The sequence below is a fragment of the Lissotriton helveticus genome, chromosome 6 (assembly GCF_964261635.1).
Source record: "Lissotriton helveticus chromosome 6, aLisHel1.1, whole genome shotgun sequence".
In the NCBI taxonomy this organism is placed as follows: domain Eukaryota; kingdom Metazoa; phylum Chordata; class Amphibia; order Caudata; family Salamandridae; genus Lissotriton; species Lissotriton helveticus.
This window is the reverse complement of record NC_136067.1, coordinates 318,779,450-318,797,710: the sequence shown is the minus strand read 5'-3', so window position 1 is coordinate 318,797,710 and position 18,261 is coordinate 318,779,450.

The window sequence follows — 18,261 nt, the reverse complement described above, 5'->3', positions numbered from 1 at the left end:
AGAGAGCAGGCAGTTGGTGCAGATGGTGGTTGTGGGGGCGGAGGTCTCAGTGGTTGTCGGGGCGGTCGTGGCTTTGAAGCTGTCGAGGATGTCTGCGATCTTGCGGTGGAAGAAAGTGGCCAGCGAGTCGCACAGGCGAGGGTGGGACGTTGTTGGTGTTGGAGCTGGGGTTGGATAGTTCCTTCACGATGTTGAAGAGCTCTTTGCGGTTGTGCGTGTTGTTGTCTAGGCGGTCTTTGTAGGAGGCCCTTTTGGCGGATCTGATGAGGTGATGGTGTCTGCGGGTAGCATTCTTGTGGGCTGAGTGGCTGTCCGGTGTTCGTTCACAGAGCCAGATCTTCTCCAGCTTTCGGCAGGTTTGCTTGAAGGCCCGGAGGTCTTCAGTGAACCAGCTGGCTTTCTTGTAGGTGTGACTTTTAGAGGGTTTCTTGATTGGGGCGAGGGTGTTGGCGTAGTCGTTGATCCACTGTCTGAGGTTGCGGGCAGCGGTGTCGGGTTGGTGGGGTCGGCGGGTGGACTCTGGGCGAGGGTGGTGGTTAGCTGGTCTTCGGTGACTTTGCTCCAGCAGCGGCGAGGCATCTGTTGGGTGCGGTGGTGTGTGGTGGCTTTCTTGAAGGTGAAGTGGATGCAGCGATGGTCGCTCCAGGGGAGTTCGGTGGTGTGGTTGAAGGAGACATGGGGGCTTGCAGAGTAGATGGGCTCAAGCGTGTGACCGGTGGAGTGGGTGGGTGTTGTGACGAGTTGTCTGAGTCCGAGGTTGGTTAGGTTGCCGATTAGGGTGGTGGAGTTGGTGTCGTTATTGCTCTCGGTGGTGTTCTGTCTCCAGCACTGTGTGGCATGTCTGCTGCACTGTGTGGCACTGACACTTCAGGGGGCGGAGATGTAGATGGAGTGGTGGTAGCAGCATTCATCCGCGCCAGGCCTTGTGGTAGCAATGCCAAGAGGAGGGTCTCTAGGGCATTGAGGAGCCCAGCTACCTCTTGCTGGTGAGCAGCCGTGGCAGCCGCTCTTTCCGCCTGCGTCCCTCCATGTTCTCCATTATCCTACGCATGTGTCCCAACTCCCGGGTGACATCGCAAGAGCCACTTTGACTTGAGAGTTGTCCTTTTCTCAAAGTCAAGACACCAGCAATGTCAGCCATGGATCATTGGAGAGCATTTATTGGACTGTGGATGTCTGTTAGGGACTTTGAGTGGTCCCTGATGAGACTTAGACACCCACGTATGGCATCTAGTATGGCTGTCATGCAGTTGAACACCACCCACACCTGTTCAGCCAGCTTCTCCTGGCACCCCAACACACGGCGTTGGAAGTCCATGTGTTGTTCGTGGGGGTCCTGGTAGGCAGCCATGGTGGTGGGTGCTGCCTGCTGTGTCGGCTGTGCAGGGGGTGGGGTCTTATCGGTGCAGCTGGGCTGCCCTGCTCCTAGAGGTGGGTTGACGTAGCTGTCAATGAACTCTTGGAGGAAGTCGGTGTTGAAGGTGTGGTGGTTCTCTTCGTCATCAGAGAAGAGAAGTTCTGCTCTGCAGGAGGAGTTGGTTTTCCCTCTGCAATTTGAAGGGGAGATGCATTTGTGTCCACATGTGTGTTGATGCATTGTACATGTTTACATGCAGACTGCATGACGTGGTACATTGTAACTGTTTGGGAGGAGCTACCTATTTGATGGGGGACAGTGGACATTTCAACAACATCACGGATGTGTGTTTGTATTTGTACATTGTCAACTCACATTTTTCTGCAATGCCAAATTTGATTGCCCTGTTTCTACACACATGCAGCACCAGTTGTGTCCTCTGTTCTGGTGTGGACGTGTTGCGGTTTGTACCACATTGTCGTCAATGTTGATGTGCTCTGCATGTTGTGTGGGTGTGCTGCATGTTGAGAGAGTCGCCCCTGCAACTCTGATTTTGCTGCCCCTTATCCCTTTCATGCGGTGAGCCTTTGACTTCTGTGCTTATACAGTGCTGAGATGTTGCATACTTGGATATATTGGTCTCTTGTGGAGAAGTGTGGCTCAATGGTTAGAGCGGCAGACCCTGATGCAGAGGTTTAGCCCGGGACCAGGGTTCAATTCCCCGCCTCGGCGGGTCTTGGGCTCAAAATTCCACGGACCTGATAATTCTCGCCTCGGTGCCTATTCCAATCATGGAGTCCTACTCTGCAACTCTGGGCAATAGCTTGCTTAATCTCCACAACGGCCCCCACAATGCTAAGGATGCCTGGCCTCCACCTTGGGGGTGCCCAGGAGTGGACACCTCACAGGGAAAGCCAGGATGGGTTCCGCAGTGGTATTCGTACAAGCGCCTTGAGACCCTTGTGGGTGAGTAGTGCGCTATACAAGTATCAATTTGGTGGGAGTTGGGGGCCTGGGGCAGGGTTTTCCGTAGATGTGTTGTTGACGTCATAGGTTGTTTGTGCACGTGGATGTGTCAGAGTGTGACCGGCTCCTTTATGGATGTGGTCCACACTCAGCCTTCTCAGTGTCGTGGCGTGCAACATTTCATGATAAATTGACTGCAGCAATGCTATTCATCATGCAGTGTCACTTGCATGGTGAATGTTGCTCACGGACATGCAGCTTTGCGGGGTTGAACACTTGTGCATGGGTTGGTTGTGGGATTGGTGGTATGTGGGACGGGCCCCCTCTGGGCACATAGTTGACGGGGGCCTACTTGCTGTTTCCAGGTGTGCTGCAGTGTGCCAAGGGGATCAGAGACCTGCTCCAGAGTCATTGTGGATGTGCACTGTGCTCTACTTAATTGTGCCTGTGTGCCATTGTGCCCATCTCCCCCTGTCCCCCAGTCCCTGGTCATTACTCACCTTTTTGCTGTTGTGTCAGGTCATGTTGAGCAGTGTCCGGTCCCCTGACTCCTGCCACCGTCTCCACAGTGATGACTGTGGACACCATTTCCTCCATCTCATCTAGCTCCTCCTGTGGCGCTGGACTCCCACCTCCGGTCTACATTGCTGCCTTCTGGTTGTTGCCGAGTTTCTGCTTGGTTTTGCACTTCACATCAATCCAGCACCTCTTGACCTCTTCCATTGTCCTCTTCAGCACTCTGACTGCATTCACCTTGTCCACGATGGACTGCCGTATTCCATTTTTTGTTGCCAATGACACAGTGGAGGTGACGAACAGTAGTTGATGGTGTTCTATCACCGCCGTTATCAGGATTAGGATCCTATTTTCCTGGGGAATTAACCGCCTCTTCCTCCTCTTCTTGTCCTTCCCTGACCCTGAGGTCACAGGCTGGTCCTCCGGGGGGCTTGTGGGGTTCTTGTTGTCCTCTGTACTTGCTCCGGCTACCTCCATTGTCCTTCGCAGTTGTTTTGCTTTTGTTTGTTTTTTCATTTAACTTTTATAGTGATTTTTCAGACCTGACATTTGTGAATTGCAGGCCTGGCGCAGTTTAGCGCTGATTTTGTGACTGCGGTTGGGCCCATCGAAACTTTTTTCACGTTGGGGTTTAGATTTTTATCGCCGTCCCGGTGACTTTATCGTGGACATTTGCTGCGTTATCAGGAGACTATCGCATGTTACTGCCGTGTTGTGAATATGACGTTAACACAGAGTTATTTTCCCGCGATAGATGGCGATATGAAACATTGCGATTTTGCCGATGATTATCACACGTTCTTGAGAATATCCCCCTAAATCTTTTCATGTGCCACTTTAAATACATGTACATACAATACATACATGTATATAAGACAATGTACACAATGAAACACATAGTAAGTAAGCCCTATTACGTAAATACAAATCATCAGTTCACTTATGGGTACAAATAAAAATAAAATCACCATAAACACATAATAATGGCAATTGTACTATAAATACGAATAATCGATAAAGTGGAATTTTTTAGGCAATTAAAATATATCTGTGCCTAATGCTTCAAGCAGGGATTAAAGAGTGAGCTGCAGCAAAAATTAAAAGCTACAGGTCTTGCCGTATTAGATTTAATGATTTAAAAAGTGAGTACATTGTTCCCTAATATCCAAATTCTGCAAGTAAAGAATGAGTCAGTTGGATCTAGGTTTGTGATAAAGTGGCAATACAGTAAAAAGTTCATCTCAGTTTCCTCTAACGGGTAGAAAAAAGCAACAAGTAGCCTGCAGTGTTTCTGGAGACCATTTTGATGTAAACACAGCCAGAGGCAATGTACCCAATCTAAATTTTATGAACAAAATCTTAGCCATATGCGATTCAATTTGATTGAAAAATCCTTCCAACAAAGTTCTACTTCTAATAGAAAAAAAATATTTCAATAGTAACATCTTATAAAATAGCAATGCTGCCGATTGCATAAGAAATATCAAGTAGGAGTTTAATAAATGAATCAAGTTCACAACACCAAAGAAAAGCAGTAAATAAGGCTATGAAGGTCCGAGATGATTCTAATGATCTATTATCCAATTAATATTTGTCAAAAATAATCAATTAATCAATCACTACTTACGGAGTAAACTCACCAGCATCCAGCAGTGGGCATCTAGGGACATATTTACGACTTTAACGGTGCAAGGCAGCACAGCAAGTCACCGGGAAAGGACAGGAAAGCCCCTTATTTGTCAAATACAGCGCATTCCTGTCCCTTGCGCTGTTATTATTTTGGCAGCCTAGTGCCAATGCATGCTCACTTACATCATGGTGCAAGGGTGCCTGTGTTGTGGGCAGGATTGATTTTGTGCAGGAAGGGGCACCGTCCTGCACAAAAATAATCCTGAGAGGCGTTTTCTTATTTGTATGTGTGCAGCACACAATGAAAGGGTAAAAAATGAGGAAAAACAAACATATTTTTCCTTGTTAGGCCTCCCCTGGGTAGGCTTCTCTTTTTTGCGCATTCCCAGGTTTACAAGGTCTTGTAAATCTGGGAATGCAACAGAAACCCACGCAATGCCCATGGAACGCCAACCCAGGACAGAGTAGCTCAATGCGGTGATTAGCACTGAGTTGCTTTACTACATATTTTTGGAGCCACTCAATGCCACGCAAAGTGGCTGTGCATGGCTTCAAAAATATGACTTAAGGTTTGTGTCGTTGCGTGCAGCAAGAGCGACTCAAACGGGGTCGTAAATATTGCCCTTCGTTCTTTTCTTATGAGTTTTATATTGAATTTTGGCTTTGATTCCATAACTATGGTCTGTCATTTGGTGATATGCATTCTTATATAAAACTCAAACATGAACAAAGAAGAATTATTGCTCAGTATGTTACTTTTTAAGTTCAAAGCAAACCTAAAAAGAGGCGAAATAGAGTTTTTAAATGGGGTATTTCTTTTCTAGCAGGAAGAAATAGGGGGATTTTTTCTAGCTCTAGAATATCCTGATACACGAGGCAAGTTGAAATAAACAATGTATAGTCTTTCTTTATACAGAGAAATACATGAATGTATGCTGTGGAGTCAGATGTATAAACCATCCCTACCTGCGAGACAAGGACCATGTCATACAAATCGTAAAGTACATATGAACTGTGCCTGAGAAATGGATGTCACACCTCTCCTAGATGGCCTGCGGAGACTGGTGGAAGTCGGTGACGTCAGGGCCCTATTTCTGCTGGACCTCTCTAGTGCCTCTGACACTATGGATCATCTCACTCTGCTCATGAAATGGAAGAAGCTGTCTTTCCTGGCCTTGTTTTGAAGTAGTTGAAATTAGTGAAATTGACAGGAATCAGACTGTCTCTCTGCCTCCATACTTCTCAAAGCTTTAGACATACATCTGGCTTAGTTGCTTCATCAATTCCCCAGTTTTCTATGTGGTGGACGACACTCAACTAGTTGTTGATCTTTCACAGAAGGAAGAGATCTTAAATGGGAATGAGTGGATCGTCTCCTCTGGCCTACTGTGGAGGATGTCTGCACACGTTGTAAAACAAAATCCCACTATAGTAGAGATTCTAGTTATAGTACATGATCTTTCTAGGTGGAAAGAAGCCCAGTGTCCAGATGTCAAGGTAATCCCCTCAGCCTCTCCCCCACGTCCGAGCCACCAAAACATGTCAACAATTTGGAGCTCTACAATAACACAGATTTGTTCTTTAAAAACTCAGTAGGTCAACGCTTCCAGTTGCTTCGTCCTCCTGTTTGAAACTCCAACAATTACCATTGCCCTTTATTCACCCTGATCACTAGGGCCCGGTGGTAAATAACTTAGTGCACTCTAGTTTCATGAATGTATCTAGGCTTTTAAATCCAACTGCAGAAGAGATTCATTGGCTGCCCATCCGTTGTAGACTGCAGTTCAAATCCCTGAGCAGTACGAGCATGACAATGTGCCATATCTCAAGTTCTACTTATTGGATTTTTGTTGTTTTAGTCCTGTTTTACTCATAAAAATAGCCGTTATTTTTCTAAACTGGTGTGGGGTCTTTTTGTGGTGTTTTCACTGTCTTACTGTCATTATAGCACCCTGTAAACTTAGACATTTGGTCTAAACTTAGAACAAACGTCTCAATGTGCGTATTTAGGAATTTCCAAAGGGCATCTATGAGTACTATCTTTATGTCCACACTCACGGTGGATCTCTAGCCTCCACTTTTTATTTTGTTTCCTTTAATTTGCCAGTAGTCTCCGTTCTGAGAGGAGCCTGAGTTCGGGTTCTGGGATTTGCTGGATCCCAGTTTTGCACCAGTCATAGTTCTCCATTCGTTTAAATCTATATTTTGGCTTGCCGCTGTATGGCGGGAGCAAGCCATGCCCTTGGCTACATCCCCTGTTCATGGCGGGCTATTTCAGCACATGCTTGATGCGTCCGCATAGCTGAAGGCTGCCAAGGACTCATTTCCATGTCGTCTGGTGGTTTTCCTTGTAGGCGGCACACTGCCATATTTTGGTTAGATGCCTGCCTTCTGCTTGTTGGGCGATATCTTGCAAGGGGTTCGCTCCCTTTCATTTTAAGGATTTTATGTTATTTCTCAACTTTTATTTAATTTCCTTTAATTTGCCAGCAGTCTCCATTCTCAGGGGAGCCTGATTACGGAGTCTGGGGTTGCTTGATCCCATTTTAGCACCAGTCTTAGTTGTCCCTTTGTTTTAAACTGTCTTTCAACTTGCAGTATTACGGCGCGAGCAGGCCATGCCCTTGGCCACTCCACATGTCTCATGGACGGCTATTTCAGCACACACTTGGTGCGTCTGCTCAGTGGGCATGCTGCTGGCACACCAGACGCAATCCTGTCTGAGCCTGTCGTCCGGAACACTGCCAGCACCATCCCCCATGCCTGTTTTGTCTCAGAAATCCATCCCATAACCTTATACTCTCATGAGAAGCTGCTTTCCCTCATGTCATCTGGTAAGCCTTTACCCTGTTGTTATTCGACCTGTGCCATCAATTGCCCACTCATTTCTCAGGCTAACGCCCTGGATCCTGACTCACTAGTATCGAACTCTCTGCCATCCCCCACATGCCTAAACACCCACAAGCTGCTTTCTGACACTAGTCCTGGGAAAGGGCACAGTAACCTATCCTACGAGCTGGTCAATGTCAGATCCATTATTGAACATAGCACTGACTTTAATTTATTCTTAGGCACACATAACCTATCACTGATATTTGTTACTGAAACATGGGCTGATCGTTCTTCCAGTCCCAAAATCCTATCAGCTCCGCCTGATGGCTATACCCTCCTAGTAGGGGTAGAAGTTGTCTACAAATTGCATTTTAAGGTCCAAGCTACTCCTGTGCTCTCATCCTTTTGGAAAACGATATCTTTCTATGCTGAACTGTCCAACAGTCAGGCCTTTAAAGGCCTACTAGTTTACCTGCCACCTGGCCCTCGCTCTACATTTGCTTAGGGTATCAGCAACTTGTTTGAAGCTAACATTCTCTCTAGCGATTTCACTATTCTTGGGGATTTCAACTTCCGCCACTGATAGCGGCACTTCTGCTCTGCTCCACACAATGATAGCGCTGGACTTGTCCTAGCTGGTGATGGGGCCTACACACTGAATTGGTCACAATCTTGACGGGATTTTTTCTAACAGCTCCTCCATATCGAATGTACGGACACTTGCACTACTATGGTCTGACCGAAATGCAATTTTCTTTGACATACTTGACAGCTACATCTCCCTCAGCTCTGCTGCATCTTCCTATTGGTATATTCTGCAGGCCGATAAGTTCTCTCTGACTCCTATTAACTCTCTTCCTGTTCTCTCAGAAGATACCGAGTCTGCAGTCAAGCAATTGACTTGGCTGCTCATTCCTTAGTACCTCTGAAAGAGGTTAGGACTGAAGGACATAGGGGCATATTACCGAGGAGTGCATTGGAAAACGCGCAACGCACATTCCCATATCGCCGGCTATCGCCGGATTTCATTGCCTTTTTAACGCGCAATTATAAATGCGCATCAGGCAGGCGAATAGAAATCCGGCGATAGTCGGCAATATGGCACATTAGCGCATGAAAACAAACGTTGTTTTCATGCGCTAATGTGGGCCTTGATAATATGGGGGGTGGATTCAGCTTTATGATCCACACCCCCATGTTATCAATGCCTAACGCCTGGTCAGAGTAGGCGTTGGGAGACCTGCGATAAATGAGTTTATCGCAGGTCTTTTCCTCCCATCGCCTTCCTTGGTAATAGGGTGTTCCCACCTCCAACCACATTTATCATGTGGTTGGACACGAGAACGCCCACTTTGCATGTCATTAGTGATGTTTATCGCCGACATGCAAAGTGGGCTTGGGGCAGGCTTTAAAATGGGGCTCTGGCAGTATCGCCGCTTTCTCGGCACAATTCGCCGAGAAAGCGGCGATACTTGCCCTTGGTAATATGCCCCCTAATTCTTCTGCCCCGTGGTTCTCCTGTTAACTTATAGCCCAGAAACAATGCTGCCGGAGACAAGGACACAAATGGCGTTCTGGCCACTCCGAAGCCGAAAGAGCTGCATGCAAAAAATGTATAATGGAATATAAAGCCTTGATATTCAAACAGAAATCTGCTTATTTTACAAGCAAAATTGAAGCAGCTTACAATTCATCTAAAGAACTTTTCACGGCTGTTAAAAAGTTCACTACTATTCCAACTAACTTTTCTAATAATTTCAGTCTGGCCTTATGTGATACAGTGGCTGACACTTTCCGGCGGAAAGTCGAAGATGTTTTTAATAACTTCTCCGCTAAACCGCCTGCTTCTCCTGGTAAGCCAGATGCAAGTCTATCGGCTTCACTATCATACTCTATTGATAAATTTAATCCACTTTCCTCTGATGAGGTTATTACTTTGATCAAAACTTCCAAATCCGGATCCCTCACCGATCCGTGTCCCCCCAGGGTTGTTTTCCGGGTAGATGAGACCATCGCCCCTATGCTGACTCCCATCTTTCATCTCATGTGCTGTTCTGGCTCCTTCCCATTGTTTTGAAAAAAAGCTTGTGTATGGCCTTTTTTCAAGAAACCATCTCTGGATCCTGAAGATCCCAATAACTATCGACTGATGTTTCACAGACAAAATATCGACTGCAAAAATGTCTACATGCAAATATCAAGTCAATATTATCGATGTCAAAAATATCGACTTACTATGCAGAAAATAAATATCGTTGTCACTAATATAGTTGTCTAAAATATTGATTTTTAAATATATGTACATTTAAATATAAACATTCATTAAATTAAATATTAATACTAATATAAAAAACGTATTTATTTTTTTGTTGAAAAAGGCAACGATTATTTCCAAAATGTAAAACAAAATATTTTTTCCTATGTATATATTTATTCACATATGTCCATTTTAATATTGTTAAATTAATATTTTTAATTTATAGTACAATGTAAAACTTTTTAAAATGTAATATATAAAACAAAATATGTGCATATATCCAATAACATTCCACCATTTTTTCAAAACCCATTTTAATTACAAATAAAAAATGAAACAGAGTAAATTTTTTAATGTAATAAAAAAATATTAAGAACATTAATCATTATAAATATTAGAATTTCGAATAACACAAAACATTAATATATAAGTAAACAATTTAAAGTAAACTACAAAACTATAAAATGAATACATATACTATTCCCACTACAATTTATACAAGAGTAGACACAGGCCCCTATTTCAATGTCGGTCGAAGTTGACTCCGACCTACACCATCTTGGTGCGGGAACTGACCGACCATAGGATGGCGGTTCCAAACACCGTATTTCCATGCGACCACACATGGTGCAGTTGCAATCTTCCAATTCTCTATGCCAGCTTGTGCGGCTGGGGGAAATTGCCCTCAGCACAAGCTCCCATAGAGAAATGGGAGCTTGTGTAATTATGTGCACCATGTGTACCACACGGAGCAAGGATTTACAGGGAGGGGCACCTTCCCCAACAGGAGGCCGCAGGGAGAAAGGGTCCCTGCTAGGGGCCCCCAAAGTCACTTTCTGACAGGCTTCCCAAGTCAGAAAGTTCGACATGGAAAGCCTTTCAGTATAGAATGCAATTTTCTACGACCGTTGATAGGAACGAAGAACACAGTTGCCCTTGAGGCGACGGCTACATGTGGTGAGGAGCTGAGAGCAGTAATGTATGGCTATAAATATGATTGCTGATATCCACTGTTTGCGACATGATGGGATTCCTTTACCTCTTTGTAATGATATTGCTTGATATGCTGAAAATGAATAAAAATCTGTTTAGGAAAAAAAATGGAAAGTCGTTCGGAAACCAGCATCATATTAATGTCTGCATGGGATTATGATGCGTTTCTGACTGTCCGACGGGCTTTATGAGCCCGTCGGAAGCCAGCCAGAAAGACCGGCCGGTTTGAATTCAAACCAAGGATGTCGGCCGAAAGCCTCAGATCTGTGGTCGGAGGCTTTCCGACCGATATGCGAATGAGGGCTGCAGTGAGTTGTAAAATATGCAAGTCTCACTACACTCAAGACAACAGTAGAGAAAGTGTTAGATTGCGGGGAGGTAAAATTAACTATTGCGGCTCCACTCAGTTAAACAGTAGGGGAAATATTGTATTGCAGAGGGGTAAAATTAACTATCCCCACTCCAGTCAGTGCAAAAGTAGGGAAAGTGTTGGATTGTGAAGGTGTAATATTTACTATTCCTACTCCAGTCAGTTCAACGGTAGAGAAAGGGTTGGATTGCCAAGGGGCAAAATTGAGTTGGGATATACATCTGTTATTTCAGCGGCAAGATGCCCCGTTGCTGTATAACCCTACAAAACTCATAACCTGCACCTAAAACTTGAACAAGCAAATTATTTACGCTATCTTCATGAATGTTGATCTACAAACTAATCATAATTAATAAAAAAGTAATTATTAATTTAATATAAATAATTTACTTCCCATAATATACTCCTACAAAACACACAACACACTCCTTAAAATTATCAATTGAATAATTAATATCAATAAAAAAATTATAACCTTATTACAATACATTTTCCTCCCACCATATAACCCTACAAAACCCACAACCCACACCTAAAATGTAAATTAAAAATAAATTAATTACACAATTAACACAATTAATTATCAATATAATAAACAATATCGATTCAAAAATTAATTATTACCTAATTAAAATGTATTTTCCTCCCTCCATATACCCCTACAAAACCCACAACCCACACCTAAAATGTAAATTTTAAAAATGTATTTGCACAATTAACACAATTAATTACCAAATAAATAACAATTGTTAGTAAAAAATATAAAAATTAATTACTTAGAATTAATTTACTTCCCACCCTGCACCCCTATAAACCCCAAAAGCCACACCTAAAATGAACTAAAATAAATTATTACACAAGTAAGAGAAGTAATTTACTCCCCACTGTGTGCCCCTACAAACCCCACAACCCATACCTAAAATGAATGTAATTACACAAATAACAAATTTAATTATCAATTAAATAATTAATATGAATGAACTACTAATTATTAATTCATTTGAATTTACTGCCCACCCTGTACGAGTAAACCCCGCAACCCACAGATAAACTAATGCAATTCCACAATTAACATAATTATTTATCTATTAAATAATTGCTATTAATGAACAACTAATTATTAATTAATTAAAATGAAATTACTTTGTATTCTGTACCCCTAGAAAGCCTACAACCCCCACAAACAAATGTAATAAAAAAACGTATTTAATGTAAATGTAATAACTACTAAAAATATAACAATTGTATTAAAAAACATAAACAATAATTATACAAAAAATGTCAGGATTGTCGGGGAAAATGGCGGCTGCTAGCTAGTAGTGGTTGCAGGCTTGGCAGTACACCCGGGGGATATGCGTGAAGGAGGACACACCAGGATGTAGTGAAGGCGGAATCATTTAAAGAGTGACCGAGAAAATGCTGTAAATTTAAAAGTAGAAGCTCTTACCGCTTGGAATCGTGGTTTGGTGTTCTCGCCCGATCGGGAGAGATTTGCGGAGTGGGTTCTTCGGCTTGCAGCTTGAGGCTCTGATGCCGGCTGCGGGACGTTCGGGACACCTGGATTGCCTCCCAGGGTGGAGGTGGGGAGTCGTGGAGAGGAGAGAGGAGAGACTGAGGCGAGTAGCGGTTTCATCGGCACGGGTCCCTGGCGGGAGTATTTGCCCTCAGGGTCGATATCACCAGGTTTTTTTCCTCCTCTCAGAAGTGTACACGGACGCTGCCCCATGGTGAGCGATAGTCTCTGCTTTTCGACAGGAGCTGGTGAGTGTGTTTTCGCTTTTGGTGCGGCGTTGCAGTGTTTAACCTGTAACTGACTAGAGGCTCGGTTAAACAGAGAGCTAAACAGGGAGGCAAACACACGTCAGGGGGGCCACAGTGTGCCTTCATGGTGATATAGTGTACTGAAAGGAGATTTAAGCTCAAGCCAGTAAAACGGTATATATAATATTTTTTATGCAACAAGAGGCAGACAAAGACGCTTTTTTGAGGAGTGTACCTTTTCGAAAAAGGCTTTTTTCTAAAGGTCTTTTGGTGGGTGTGGCAGCTAAGGGGCATAGGAGATAAGGGCGCCAGGTGCAGAGGCGCCTAGCCCATCCGAAGAGCAGAGAAGTGGCGGCAGGAGAGGATTTGCTGTTTACTGGTGGACGCTGGTCTGAAGCAGCCGCAGGCCTGGCAATTAGAAGGGGAGTTTAGGCCAGAGTGGAACTTCGCACAAGCTCAGCTCCTGCATGTCTCGTACGATTATCACCAGTAACCTGTGAACAAAATGTTTTCTGTACTTCAATGTCGACAGTAAGGCAAAAGAGGAGAGACTGGGGGCCAAAGTTACACTAGGAAAGGGAGAGTGAGTTACAGGAAAACCAAGCTAGGAATTCATTATCGGAAGCAGAGAAGAACGAACCAAACAGATATACCCTTAGGAGCAGGGAGATCTGGGGAGCGGAGAGCTGTGCCTATAAAATTGCAGATTTAAACACGGCAGGAGACCAACCTACAATAACAATAAAAGAGATAAAAGAGGCGAAAGTAGCAAAAAGCGCAAGCTCGAACAGAAAAGTAAAAGTTAAAACTGCAAACCCCCTTAATAATACCCCCTCAAAGAAGGAACGAAAAAATCTTGCCAAAAATAAAACGAGCGGAACGTGCGGCACAAGAGTCACTCCATCATTCAGATCTTTTTTTTAGGTACAGAATACACAATCGGTATCAGCAAAAAATGCGGCAGATCCAAAAATAGCAATAGGAGTAGAGGAAACCAGTCACTCTTGTCAATTAGGGTGTGCTAATAGGGGGTTAATGGAGCCAGTTCCACTGGAGAATAGGTATGAGCCTTTGACGCAAGAGGTAGATGAGGACGCAATAGACTTACCTCCTGTACCGCCTCACGCTTCTCCATTTGTACAGGCTAATACAGAAGGCGCCACCATGAATGGAAAAGGAATTGAAGTGGGTGCATCAAACACCATAGACATAGCAAGGGAAAAGGGAGCGACCTCGCTAACGAAGGGACTTTTAACAACTTTGTTAACAGAAATCAGGGATAAGTTTGTGGTCTATGAGAATAACCAACTAAAGGTACAATCTGCCTGCGAAACACTTGAAACTAAGATGAACGCAATCTCTGATAGAGTGGGCGCTATAGATTAAGTAGTGGAGAACCTAACAAAACAAGTGGATAAAAACACACAAGAAATACAGGCATTAAGAAGCGAGGATAGATCCCTGAAAGATAAGCTAGAAAGTTTAGAAAATGCTGCCAGAAGAAATAACATCAGATTTTTAAACATTCCTGAAGATGCAGAAGGTGAAGACGTAAGAACTTTTGTAGTAAACCTCCTACTAGAGTTACATCCTGATATTGATAAGAAAAGTCTAGAGGAAGATATACAGCGAGTTCATCGTGATCCATATATAAAAAAGCCTGGCAAGAAAAAACCCAGGAAAATCCTGGTTAATTTCAGGACATACATGTTAAAGGAGAAGATATTGGCAGGAGGTTTGAAAGCTGGAGAATATAAGAGACACGCATGGACATTCCGCATTAGATCGGCTATATCCCACATGACCGAAGAAAAACAATGGGAGCTAGGGAAGGTTATGCAGGAATTGAAAAAGCTAGGTGCATCAGCAAACTTGCGATTTCCAGCTTCCCTTAAAATTATGTGGGACAATTAAATGTACACATTCAGAGATCCGGCGGAAGCAAACGCCCTGTTATGTAAAATTAAGAGTACTTCATTCGTATAGCACTTTTAAAAAAAAGAAAAACCCTGAGTAGAAAAAGAGCCTGAAACCGGAGGTTTCCCTCTGATAGTAGAAGGGGAGGTTTCCCCATGGGGTGGGGGGTGGTTTCTTCTGTCAAAAAATATGAATATCTTTAGTTCACAATGGGTGGGGAGCATGTGGGAAAAAATTTAAAAAAACGATTGATTGCCCTCATTTGAAGATGAAAGTAAATTTCTGGCCTCATTCGTCAATGTAAGACATAGAGGAAGTAGACACAACATTTTATGGCTAACGTCAGGATAAAAGAATTAGAAATAACGAACTGGAATGTAAATGGTCTGAGGGTCTCGCAGAGAAGAAATAAGATCTTGGAATATATGAGACTATCAGAGAGTAAAATTTTCCTTATCCAGGAATCTCACCTATTAAAGGAAGAATGGGTCTCAATTTTAAGACAACAGAAGTGGGCGGAACAATATATATGTACAAATCAGACCTGTATAACGAAAGGAGTGGCTAGTCTTATTAAAAAATCAGCAGCTGCGGTACTGGAAGAAAGTATAGTAGACCCAGGAGGAAGATGGGCCGTTGCCAAAATAAAGATCAATGGAGTTGGTTTTACGCTAGCAAGCAATTATGGGCCGAATATAGGTGACCCAACCCACTTATATGCCTTGATGCCGCAGCTAGTAGAAGGTGATAATCACATAATTTTAGGAGGATATTTTAATCTAGTGCTCAATACAAGTAAGGATTCGACCTCTCATAGAGCAACAATAAACACACAAAAAATGAGAAAAACTTTAAAGCAAATAATGCACGTTCTAGGCTTAATAGACATTTGAAGCGAATTAGCCACTAAATCTGAAGTTAAGGGTGGGAATTTTACCTTCCATAACAAAAAACATAGACATAGGTCAAGGATAGATTTCTTTTTGGTTGGGTTAAAAGCTAGACAAAACATCAGCCAAGTTAGGCATGTTCCTGAGCATATGTCGGACCATTCGGCTGTAAGCCTAAGAATAAATGTTTGTAAAAATCAGACACAGAAAAGGTTCACTGTAAATAGAGCACTATTATTGGAGCAGAGTACAATCGATAGGCTGAAAGCAGAAACCAGAGAGTTTTTTTTATCTAAACCTGAATACGACATCAATTCAAATTGTATGGGATACAAACAAAGCAGCTCTGAGGGGGGTGTTATCAAGTTTGTCTTGGGCACAAACCAAAACAATTAAAAAGGAGACTAAAGAGTTGGAGAACGAGATACAGAGACTGTCTGATATTTTGGAGGGGGATAAGGAGAACCCGACTATAAATAATAGCTTAACAGCTGCAAAACAAAATTTCGCAAACTATTTAGAAGATATACTAAAAGAAAAATGGGATGCCAGTACATTGGCACACCATGAGTACGGAGAAGGATGCAGTAAGCTTCTTGCATGGAAAGCAAAGACAGAAAAAACAAGAAACTGGATAAGAGACATAAGACTTCCCAACAGTGGAGGGATTGTCACTGAAAGTAATGAAATTGTAGAAGCTTTTGCCCAGTTTTTTTAAAAATCTGCACACGGAAGAGGAAATGATAGATGAAGCCTGCATGGAAGAATTCTTATCTGAGATAGATCTCCCAACTCTACAACAAGCTGATAGAGAGCTCATAAATGGTCCCTTTACAACAGAGGAAATATATCAAGTAATTAACTCCTTAAAAAAAGGAAAAGCTGCTGGACCGGACTCCATCCCAAACGAGATCTATAAGATCCTAAAAGATTAACTAACACCTGTATTAGTACAGTTACTTAACTCCTCTTTCATTGAAGGAAATAGTCCCCCAGTTTCTTGGGAGGAAGCAATAATAATAATTTTGTTAAAACCTAATAAAAATCCGCAAGATTGTGAATCCTATCGACCAATCTCGCTGTTGAATTGCGATCATAAAATCTATACGCAGGTTATCATGCAACGATTAAATAAAGTATTGGGGTCACTCATACATCTGGACCAAAAAGGTTTTATGAAAGGGAGCCAGTTAAGTGAGCTGACTCAAGATCTTATTGGAGCTATAGATGTGTCGCAAACATATAAGATCCCTCTGGCGGTAATGACATTCGATGGCGCCAAGGCTTTTGATCGAGTCAACTGGAATTTCTTATTTAAGGTAATACAGAGATTTGATCTGGGAGAAAATTGCTTAGAAGCAATTAAAAATATTTACAAAAACCCCTCCGCGAAAATCTTGGTCAATGGGAATTGTCTAGAGAAATAAAAATCAAAAGAGGGACAAGACAGGGGTGTCCTCTTTCCCCGTTATTATTTAATATGTATATTGAGCCCTTAGCCTTTAATTTAAGAACATCACGGAAAATTATCCCCTTTAGCTACAATGGATGGGTGAAAAAAATAGGGTTGTATGCTGACGACGTCATGGTATACACTGGGGAAGTAGAAAAATCTTACCCAGAAATGTGGCTAGAGATAGAGCGGTTTGGAAAGTTCTCTGGATACCTGTTAAATCAAAAAACAGAGTTAATGAAGTGGAATTCAGAGTTTGTAAGTACCTATGAAAAGAAGGAGATACGGTATTTGGGAATACAAATAACCCAAAACATAGATAAAATTGCACAAGTCAATTTTGATAAGGTTACAAAAGAAGTAAGTTCACTCCTAGAAACTTGGGGACCATATCTCTTTCTTTCCTGGGTAAATCCAATTTAATAAAAATGTAAATTCTTCCTAAATACACCTTTTTATTTAACACCATTCCCCTTGAATTTCCCAAAAACTGGTTTAAGAAGGCGCAGGGTCTCTTTACAAAATTCATATGGGGGAATAAGAGTCCTAGGATTTCCCTGAGAAAACTTAGAAAGAAAAGAGAGTACGGCGGGATTGCCAGCTCGGATCTCTATTTATATATGTGTGCATTCCAGCTAAAAAACTTTCGACAATTATTGATGGAACACAGTGTATTTTCACCCCTTTTTAAAGCACTTACACAGGCAGTAACCCAACAAACCGACGGTTTTCTTCTAAAATTTGGCAATCTGAAATTTTTTAAAAAGGTGAAGTTTGGTCACAAGTAAGTCGCCTCTTGAAAATTCCATATTTTAATGATATTACTCCGATTTGGAACTCTCCGGGAATGCCAGCATGCTTGACAGATGCATTGGCATTGCCTTTGTGAAACTGTGGAATCCTACTGTGGGGCCAATTGTTAATTGATGGACATCTTATATCTTGGCCACATTTATCAACGATAACTGGAAACTCAATCTCAAAGTTTTAATACTACCAATTATCAAATTGGGCAAAAGCAGTGGGAAAGGATCTGAAAGGAAATTCACATCTATCAGTAAATATTTGCTCTAAAAGCAATAAAGGAAAGGAGGTGGCAGTCTGGTATTGGTTATTGGTACAAAAGGGAGAAGAGGAGCAGGCCTCATTTATGGAAATCTGGAAGAAGGACCTGCCAGACGAAGACCTCGAATCTTTGGGGCAGGTATTAATGTCACTTCTTTGGTCATGTATAATTGCTGCACCGTTAAAAAAGAATCACCTTTTTACAGCCCACAAAGCATATTGGACCCCGAGGAGAATCTCAAAGATGGGAAATCG